This window comes from Arachis duranensis, chromosome 6 (assembly GCF_000817695.3).
Source record: "Arachis duranensis cultivar V14167 chromosome 6, aradu.V14167.gnm2.J7QH, whole genome shotgun sequence".
Lineage (NCBI taxonomy): Eukaryota > Viridiplantae > Streptophyta > Magnoliopsida > Fabales > Fabaceae > Arachis > Arachis duranensis.
The window spans coordinates 80,793,921-80,804,907 of record NC_029777.3 but is presented as its reverse complement, the minus strand read 5'-3'; the positions used below and the strand labels follow the sequence as shown (position 1 = coordinate 80,804,907).

General features: G+C 38.3%; 1 non-coding gene across 1 annotated transcript; it reads left to right on the top strand.

Moving 5' to 3' along the window:
- Nucleotides 1–5,460: 5,460 nt before the first annotated feature.
- LOC127739955 (small nucleolar RNA R71) lies at nucleotides 5,461–5,568 on the top strand. Its single transcript, XR_008000697.1, has one exon. It is a non-coding gene; the product is annotated as a small nucleolar RNA R71 (small nucleolar RNA).
- The last annotated feature ends 5,419 nt before the right edge of the window (nucleotides 5,569–10,987 follow it).

The window sequence follows — 10,987 nt, the reverse complement described above, 5'->3', positions numbered from 1 at the left end:
ATTTTGAAGGTGGGTGGAGGTTTTTGGGGAAGAGTTAAGAAAGTGATTGGTGAAGGGTATTTGGGAAGAGATATGGAGGTGATTGGTGAAGGGTACTTGGGGAAGAGTGTTATAGAAAGGTGTGAAGAAGAGAGAGAGTGAGTTGAGGTTGGTGGGGATCCTGTGGGGTCCACAGATCCTGAGAGGTCAAGGAATTCTCATCCCTGCTCCAATTGGGCGTTCAAAACGCCTTAGAGTGTAATTCTGGCGTTTAAACGCCAGTTTGCTGCCTTGTTCTGGCATTTAAATGCCAGCTTTCCTTCTTGTTCTGGCGTCTAAACGCCAGTTTGTTGCCCTGTTTTGGCGTGTAAACGCCAGTTTGGTGCGCTATTTTGGCGTTTAAATGCCCAGTAAGGTGCCAGATTGGGCGTTTAAACGCCCATTTTGCTACCCTTATTGGCGTTTAAATGCCAGTAAGTCCTTCCTCCAAGGTGTGCTGTTTTCAATGCTGTTTTTGATTTTTTCTTTATTTTTGTAATTGTCTTTGTGACTTCACATGATCATCAACTTAAAAGAAAACAAAATAATATAGATAAAATTAAAATAAAATTGGGTTGCCTCCTAATAGGTGCTTTTTTAATGTCAATAGCTTGACAGTGAGCTCTCATGGAGTCTCACAGATGATCAGAGTATGGTTGAGATCTCTCAACACCAAACTTAGAGTTTGGCTATGGCCTCCCAACACCAAACTTAGAGCTTGAATGTGGGGGCTCTGTTAGACTCTGTATTGGGAGAAGCTCTTCATGCTTACTCTCCATGGTTATAGATGGAGAACCTTGAGTCTTTACTACAAGGCATTCTTCATTCACATGAAGGATCAACTCTCCTCTGTCAACATCAATTATAGCTCTTGCTGTGGCTAGGAAGGGTCTTCCAAGGATGATAGATTCATCCTCATCCCTCCTAGTGTCTAGGATTATGAAATCAGCAGGGAAGATGGCATCATGTTTATCTCTGACCCCAAGTCACACAGGGCTTTCTCAAAGGTCATGGTGCCTATGGTACAGGGTATTAAGAATTTACCAGGATCCTATTTCTTTTGAGGTAAATTTTGCTGAACCAATGTATTCAGTTCATTGGTGAGCAAGGGAGGCTCTTCCTCCCAAGTCTCATTACCAAACAGCTTGGCATTCAGCTTCATGATTGCTCCTAAATATTGGGAAACTTGCCCTTCAACAATGTCTTCATCCTCTTCAGAAGATGAATAGTTATCAGAGCTCATGAATGGTAAAAGGAGGTCCAAGGGAATCTCTATGGTCTCTGTATGAGCCTCAGATTCCTTTGGTTCCTCATTAGGGAATTCCGTACTGACCATTGGACGTTCCCTGAGGTCTTCCTCATTGGGATTCACGTCCTCCTCCTCCTCTAAGGTTTCGGCCATGTTGATTATATCAATGGCCTTGCACTTTCCTTTGGGATTCTCTTCTCTATTGCTTGGGAGAGTGCTAGGAGGAGTTTTAGTAACCCTTTTACTTAGCTGGCCCACTTATGCCTCCAAATTTCTAATGGAGGATCTTGTTTCAGTCATGAAACTAATAGTGGCCTTAGATAGATCAGAGACTATGTTTGCTAAGCTAGAAGGATTCTGCTTAGAATGCTCTGTCTATTGCTGAGTTGACGATGGAAAAGGTTTGCTATTGCTAAACCTGTTTCTTCCACCATTGTTATTATTGAAGCCTTGCTTCTGTTGATCCTTCCATGAAAAATTTGGATGATTTTTCCATGAAAGATTATAGGTGTTGCCAAAGGCTTCACCCATGTAATTCACCTCTGCCATTGCAAGGTTCTCAGGATCATAAGCTTCTTCTTCAGAAGATGCTTCTTTAGTACTATTGGATGCATTTTGCAATCCATTCAGACTCTGAGAGATCATATTGACTTGTTGGGTCAATATTTTGTTCTGAGACAGTGTGGGATTTAGAGCATCAATTTCAAGAACTCCTCTCCTTTGAGGCGTCCATTACTCACAGGATTCCTCTCAGAGGTATACATGAACTGGTTATTTGCAACCATTTCAATAAGTTCTTGAGCTTCTGCAGGCATTTTCTTTAGGTGAATGAATCCACATGCAGAGTGGTCCAGTGACTGAAAATAGTTATTTAGAGAAAACAGTTAAGGTTTCAGAGTTATCTATTTTTCTGGATTAACTTTTCTTACTAACTATTTTAATTATGTAGAATTTAATTTATGGCAAACTATTTATGACTAGACCCTGATTCCTTAGACCTTCCTAGTCTCTTCTAAAATTCATCAACTGCCAATTCCTTGGTCAATTAATTCCAATTAGAGGGTGAAGTTCAAATTCCAGTTTATATGCCACAAAAATTATAATTATCCAAAAATAAGAGGATTATATGTCACGTATCCTGTTAAATCCAAATAATTAAAATTTAGGAGAATATGTTTTCAAGCTGTTGTTCAAGTAAAGAGCTTTTCCAAGTTTTATAGGAACTCAAATAGAAAGAGGGTCATACTTCCGTTCCACCCAAATTCATAAAATAAAGAGCGAAAACAATTCTTAAATTATAAATCCATGCATAAATTAAAATAGAAAAAGCAATAAAATCAATCCATATAAATAGACAGAGCTCCTAACCTTAACAATGGAGGATTAGTTGCTCATGGAATACTGAATGTAAATTTGTATAGAATTCCCTAATGGAATCCCCCTAATGGAATCTACCTAATAGAAGAGAAGTCTCCCCTTTTTATAACTAATCCTAATTAATTTAAAATCTAACATTTAAAACTAAGATAATATCTTTTCCTATTTTAAAATCAAATTTGAATTTAAATCAGAATTAACTAACTACTCCGTGTCTTGTAACGTGGGGACCACTTGGCTTCACTGGATCCGCGCCTAACTTGGATGCTAAAATGGGGCCTAGAAATCACCCCCAGCATTTTCTGCGTTTTCTGTACGTGGCGCATGTCACGCGTACGTGATGACAAGTCATCGTATGCCTATTTTTCAAGCTAATTTCACTTGTTTCACTAGTTTTTATGCACTTTCTTGCACTATAAGTAAGTAATTTAGAGTGGAAATGCATGTTTTATTTGAATCAAACAACCACCATTTAATTGATGCTAAATCATGAGGTTTAAGCTAAATTTAATTGATTTTTAATTGATTTACAAACCTTGTGAATTTAGTGATACTTTGATTGGTTGTTTTGATTATTTGTAGGTGAAGAAAAGAAGAAAAGAAGGAAGCGTGGCTTAAGAAGTGTGGCCAAAGGAAGAAAATAGTGTGGTGCAACATTGAAGGAGGAAGCCACATTGCTCTCCCCAAGAGCACACTGCTCTCCAAGGGAGCACAACAATGAACCAAGCATGCAAGGCTTCACTGCCCTTCCCTCCTTGAGAGCGGAGCACAATTCTAGGCCAAGAAACAAGGGAAGGAAAAATTCTGCCCTGCCCTCCTCAAGAGCAATTTCGGGCTCCTCTTGAAGAAAATCTAAGAAAAATAAACTCCAAGTGCCACCCATGGGTTTCGAACCCAAGCTCAGGAGGGAAGGAAGTAGCGCTACACATAAAGGAAAATGAGCCACACTTGGCTAAAAGGTTACCTCCAGGGATCGAACACAAGACCTCTAGGAAGCCAAGCACTAGGCGCTACTTTGGTGCCAAGGAAACCAAGGAAAAAGGCAGCGTGCTTCCCCCACCAAGTTTCGAACCAAGGACCCCCTTGGAGACAATGTTGCGCTGCCCACAAGGAGAGCAGAGCGCTACTCCTTGGCACGCAAATGAGGCGCGCTTGACACGGCCAGCACGCATGCTTGGACGCACACAAGGGAAGCAAGGCACGCACCATGACACAGCTGCCCCGCTATCCACAAGGGCAGGGCAATCCCCTGGTGCCTCTCCCACACTTGGTGCGCTAATTGGATCCCCATGCAAGGCTTCACTGCTCTGCTCTCCACAAGAGCAGAGCAGCCTCCTGGGAGCAAGATGGGCTGAATTTCACTCAAAAATCCAACTTAATTCATTTCTCCAACAAATCAAAAAGCCCACAAAAATTTCTTAGATCCAAGAATAGAAAATGTATAAATAGAAGCTAGTTTGATTTAGCTAGGGACTTTGGAACACTTTTCATTTTATTTTTTTGCCTAGAGCTTACTGTTAGAACTTGAGAGCATTTTTCATTTTCTGTTTTTGGAAATTTTGGGTTTTCAATTTCCACTTTCTGTTTTCTGCAATAGCTTGAGAATTGGAGGAGAGAATTCACTTCTTCTTCCTCTGATCTTTTTGTTTTCTTTACCGTGTTTTGTTTGAGTCTTGAGTGTGAAGAATTGAGGAACTTCTGTCTCAATCTCCATTTAAGATCTCTTTAATTTTCCTACTGCATAATTGAGTTAAATTCAATTTCCTTTACTGCTTTAATTTTCAATTTCTCTTTAATTGCTTTGTGGACTTGGATCTAGGAAGGCAATTGAGATCTAGACTCTGCTATCTAGTCTCTAGAGCCCTGAGATCTCACTTTCCTTTTGGTTCTTCTGTGAACCCCTGCTGCAATTAAATTTCCATTTCTGTTTGAGATCTAGTCTATTTCAATTCATCTCTTGTTTAGTTAATTGTTGCAATTTAATTTCCCTTGCGTAAATTCTGAAACCCCAGTCCTCAAATCCCTTCTTCATTCAAGCAATTTATATTTCTTGCACTTTAAGTTACTGCAATTTACATTTCTTGCACTTTAAGTTTTAGTCATTTAATTTCTTGTTCTTTAAGATTCAGTACCTTTACTTTCAATTCTCTTTAATTTCTGCAATTCATCCCTCTCCTTTTACATTTCCTGCTATTTACTTACTGTTGGATACAAAATCACTCAAACGAATCTTTGTTTGTTTGACTAAATCATCCACTAAACTAAAATTGCTCAATCCTTCAATCCCTGTGGGATCGACCTCACTCCCGTGAGATTTATTACTTGATGCGACCCGGTACACTTGCCGGTGAGTTTTGTGTTGGATCGTTTTCCACACATCAGTACGCATTAGTCACGCGTACGCGTCGACAATCTTTTCTGCGAGTCACGCGGACGCGTCGATCACGCGTACACGTCGCTGAGCAAATCTTCAAATCATGCGTACGCGTTAGTCACGCACACGCGTCGCCATGGGTATCTTCAAATCACGCGCACGCGTCAGGCACGCGTACGCGTCGCTCCTTGCTGCCATCTCCTTTTGTTCTTATGTTGTAGAAACTCCATCAAATTCCGCTGAATGCTACCTAAAATAAACAGTATTGCACAAAACTCAAAATAGCATCCATAGTGGCTAAAATATAATTAATTCTTAATTAAACTCAACAATTTAAGTGCAAATTCACTAGGAAAAGATAGACAAGATGCTCGCGCATCAGTGACATCTTGGAAAATTCAGACAGACCATTATATAATATATCTAATGTGGTCCATTCTGAAAGCATGTCAGAAGGACACTTTTTGGTCAGTTGCTTGTATCTTTCCCAAGCTTCATAGAGGGACTCACCATCTTTTTGTCTGAAGGTCTGAACATCCACTCTAAGCTTGCTCAGCTTTTGAGGAGGAAAGAACTTGGCTAAAAAAGCTGTGACCAACTTATTCCAAGAGTCCAGGCTATTTCTAAGTTGTGAGTCCAACAATGTTCTAGCTCTGTCTCTTACAGCAAAAGGGAAAAGTATAAGCTTGTAGACTTCAGGATCAACTCCATTAATCTTAACAGTATCACAAATCTACAAGAACTCAGTTAAAAACTGATAAGGGTCTTCTGATGGAAGTCCTTGAAACTTGCAGTTCTGTTGCAGTAGAGAAACTAATTGCGGCTTTAGCTCAAAATTGTTTGCTCCTATGGCAGGGATTGAGATGCTTCTTCCATAGAAGTTGGAAGTTGGTGTAGTAAAATCACCAAGCATCTTCCTTGCATTGTTGTTTGGTTCGGCCATAATTATTTCTTTTGCTGCTTTCTTTTCAAAAATTTCAGTGAGGTCCTCTTCAGAGTTTTGTGATTTTGCTGCTTTTAGCTTCCTCTTCAGAGTCCTTTCAGGTTTAAGATCAGCTTCAACAAGTATGCCTTTATCTTTGTTCCTGCTCATATGAAAGAGAAGAAAACAAAGAAAATATAGAATCCTCTATGTCAAAGTATAGAGATTCCTTAAGGTGTCAGAGGAAAACAAGAATGGAAGGATGCGGTAGGTAAGGAAGAATTTGAACACACAAAGAGAGCTGGAGTTCAAATTGACAATGGAGGAGGAATGTTAGTGTTTAAATAGAAAAAAATGAGAGAGGGGAAGAAATTTTTGAAAATTAAAATTTAAAATAATTAGTTAATTAAAAGGGATTTAAAAAAAAGTTAATGTTTTTCGAAAATTAAGGGCGAAAAGGTGGTTTTGAAAAAGATAAGAAATAAATTTGAAAAAGATAAGAAGTTAGAAAAAGATTTTTGAAATTAGAATTTTAAAAAGATATGATTTGAAAGAGATATGATTTTGAAGATATGATTGGAAAGATAAAAATTAAAAAGATTTGATTTTAAAATTAATAACTTGATTAACTAGAAACTAAAAGATATGATTCTAAATTTCAAAATTTGAACCTTTCTTAACAAGAAAGTAACAAACTTGAAACTTTTGAATCAAGATTTTTGAAAATTTTGAAAAAGATTTGATTTTTGAAAAAGATATGTTTGAAAAGATATGATTTTGAAAAAGATATGATTGAAAATGTTTGAAAATTTTGAAAAAGATTTGATTTTGAAAAAAATATGAAGATTTGAAAAAGATTTGATTTGAAAACAAAATTCCTCTCCTTGTGTCATCCTGGCGTTAAACGCGCAGGAGATGCATGTTTTGGGTGTTTAATGCCCAATTGCTGCATGGTTTGGGCGTTTAAACACCCAGCCAGGTACCCTGGCTGGCGTTTAAACGCCAGTTTTCCTTCTTCACTGGGCGTTTTGAAGGCACAACTTTTTCTCTGTAATTCCTCTGCTTTATGTTCTTGGATCTTCATTTTGCTAAATCCTTTATTCAAGAAGATATGTTTTCAATTTTGAAAAACAACAAAATGAGTCAAAACATATAATTCTTGGATCAAAACACAAGATATATGGAAGAACATTATGAATGTCAAGATGAACACCAAGAACAATCTTGAAGATCAAGATGAACATCAAGAACTCAGTTTTCTTAATGAAAGAAAACATGGAGGACACCAAACTTAGAACTTTCTCATGTTTGGGCCATATGAATGCAAGAATGCATATGTAGAATATTATGTAGTGAAAATCAATAAATTATGAAGATCAAACAAGGCAATTCATTAAGAACGACTTGAAGATCATCAAGAACACAATGCATGTGTTTCGAAAATTGCAAGACAATTAAAATCATGCAATTCACACCAAACTTAAAATTTGGCCCTAGATTCAAACAAGAACCATGAAATATTTTCGAGTTTTTATGATTTTATGAATTTTTTTGGATTTTTCGAAAATTATTGAGGAAACACGAAAAAGAAGAAAAAAAAATTTTTTGAAAAATTTTTGATAACTTTTTGAAAATAAAATAAAGGTTGAAATAAGAAGAAAATTACCTAATCTGAGCAACAAGATGAACCGTCACTTGTCCAAACTCGAACAATCCCCGTCAATGGTGCCAAGAACTTGGTGCACGAAATTGTGATCATCAACAATGGCGCCAAAGACTTGGAGCTCTCAAACGTGAATCATACTTTGTCACAACTTCGCACAACTAACCAGCAAGTACACTGGGTCGTCCAAGTAATAAACCTTATGTGAGTAAGGGTCGATCCCACGGAGATTGCCGGCTTTAAGCAAGCTATGGTCACCTTGTAAATCTCAGTCAGGTGGATTCAAATGGGTGATAGAGTTTTCATAATTGAAAGATAAATAAATATAAAAATAAAGATAGAAATACTTATGTAAATCATTGGTGGGAATTTCAGATAAGGGTATGGAGATGCTTCATCCCTCTTGAATCTCTGCTTTCCTACTGCCTTCATCCAATCCTTCATACTCCTTTCCATGGCAAGTTGTATGTTGGGTTTCACCGGCATCAATGGCTACCTCCCGTCCTCTCAGTGAAAATGGTCCAAATGCGCTATCACCGCACGGCTAATCATCTGTCGGTTCTCGATCATGTTGGAATAGAATCCAGTGATCCTTTTGCGTCTGTCACTACGCCCAACACTTGCGAGTTTGAAGCTCGTCACAGTCATCCCTTCCCAGATCTTACTCGGAATACCACAGACAAGGTTTAGACTTTCTGGATCTCAGGAATGGCCGCCAATAGTTCTAGCTTATACCATGAAGACTCCGATCTTTCGGAATGGAGGCTAAGAGATACACGCTCAATCTTAAGTAGAATGGAAGTGGTTGTCAATCACGCATTCATAGGTGAGAATGATGATGAGTTTCACAGATCATCACATTCATCAGATTGAAGTGCAAGTGAATATCTTAGAACAAGAATAAGCTTGAATTGAATAGAAAATAGTAGTAATTGCATTAATACTCAAGAAACAGTAGAGCTCCACACCTTAATCTATGGTGTGTAGAAACTCCACCGTTGAAAATACATAAGTGGTCTAGAGGTCTAGGCATGGCCGAATGGCCAGCCTCCCTAAGTATGAAAATATGATATCCAGAATGTCTCTATGATCCGAAGATGAAAATACAACAGTAAAAGGTCCAATTTATAATGAAACTAGCTACTAGGGTTTACAGAAATAGGTAAATAATGCAGAAATCCACTTCTGGGCCCACTTGGTGTGTGCTTGGGCTGAGCATTGAGCTTTACACATGTAGAGGTCTTCCTTGGAGTTAAACACCAGCTTTGGTGCCAGTTTGAGCGTTTAACTCCAACTTTTATGCCAGTTCTGGCGTTTTGACACCAGAAAAGGGCAGAGAGCTGGCATTTTGACGCCATTTCACGTTGTCAAAACTCGCGCAAAGTATGGACTATTATATATTGCTGGAAAGCCCTTGATGTCCAATTTCCAAGACGATTGAGAGCGCGCCATTTGGAGTTTTGTAGCTCCATAAAATCCACTTCGAGTACAGGAAGGTCAGAATCCAACAGCACCAGCAGTCCTTTGTCAGCCTCTGAATAAGATTTTTGCTCAGGTCCCTCAATTTCAGCCAGAAAATACCTGAAATTATAGAAAAATACACAAACTCATAGTAAAGTCCAGAAATATGAATTTTGCATAAAAACTAATAAAAACATCCTAAAAAGTAGCTGGATCCTACTAAAAACTACATAAAAATAATGCCAAAAAGCGTATAAATTATCCGCTCATCACCTAGCCGTAACTCTAAGCATTTTGTTTTCCCGTATTACCACCGGATACATAAACGCCACAGGCACTTAACTGGGGGAACCCTTTGGATTCGAATTTAGCTTTGCTTAGGAGGGGAGGGGGACTAGGAATATAAGAGACTGGAATAAGACGTTCTTCACCTGGTTTAGGAAGAGCTGACCTCCGGAAGCTCTAAGTCCTGACTTTCGTCTAGAAGCTCTAAATCTGCTCCTAATGCTACTGCCTTATAAGTCTGCGCTCGTTCGACTTCGAAATGCTTTCCTAACTCGGAATCGGCCTTTCCTAAGTCAAGAGATCGAAGAGGCTTTCATGCAGCTCTTTATTCTTTATGAGTTCCTGGCCTACCAACTAGCCAGTTTACCTGCCAGGCGTGTATTTAATATACAAATTAAACAACTGACTTTGACTTCAATATTTCCAGTCAGTGGTACCCAAAGTTCTTAAGCGTACTCTTTTGCTTTGGATCACGACTTTAACTGCTCAGTCTCAAGCTTTTCACTTGTCACCTTCATACCACAAGCATTTAGTGAGGGATAGCAACTCAATTGAGCTTTGTCCCTCCCAATAGATCCTTGCTCTTTTGATTTTTCTTTTATGAGCACTCTCTCTCTTTCTCTTTTTTTTTTGAATTGGAATGCTGTTTCTTTTGCTTCAAGAATATAAATAATTTATATTTTTATGAGAGCCAATAATATTTCTCTAGATTCACTGTTCTTCCAAGAGCCAACACTCTCAACCTCAAGACAATTATGCATAGTTAATTCATGCATTCAGATAGCAAATTTAAGGCCACCACTTTTGGATTAGAATGAATGACGTACAATTAACTCAAGAAATTTTGGATTTTAATACTTCTTTTTGAAAGAAAAAGGCATTTTATTTAAATTTAATGGAATGACAAGTGGAATATCTCATACTCAATTGACATAAAGGAAAATTAACTACTAGAATGTAAATAAAAAAAAAAACAAAATTCTACTAGTGATCATGTAAACTTAAATATAAGAAATAGGAATTAGAATAGGCACAGGATAGGATTGAAACCCAACCACCTTAATTTTGGTAGTCATTGCTTTCTTCCGAAGCCACTTCTGGCATTTCAGCTCTTCTTCTGCACGCCCCTGCCTCTTGTATTCTTCAACTAACTTTTGTAGCATGCAAGACTGGTTCTTTTACTTCTCTCTCAATTGATCCATAGTGGCTTGCAACTGTTCAACTGAAGCTGCCAGTTGGTGTCGCGAAATTGTGAACAATACTTTTTCACAACTCTCATAATCCCCGGTCATGAACCCCAAAAACTTGGTAGCTCAGTACCATGGCATTACACAACTTCGCACAACTAACCAGCAAGTGCACTGGGTCGTCCAAGTAATAAACCTTACGCGAGTAAGGGTCGATCCCACGGAGATTGTTAGTATTGAAGCAAGCTATGGTCATCTTGTAAATCTTAGTCAGGCAAACTCAAATGGATGTATGATGATGAACGAAAATAAACATAAAGGTAAAGATAGAGATACTTATGTAATTCATTGGTAGGAACTTCAGATAAGTGCATGAAGATGCCTTCCCTTCCGTCTCTCTGCTTTCCTACTGTCTTCATCCAATCCTTCTTACTCCTTTCCATGGCAAGCT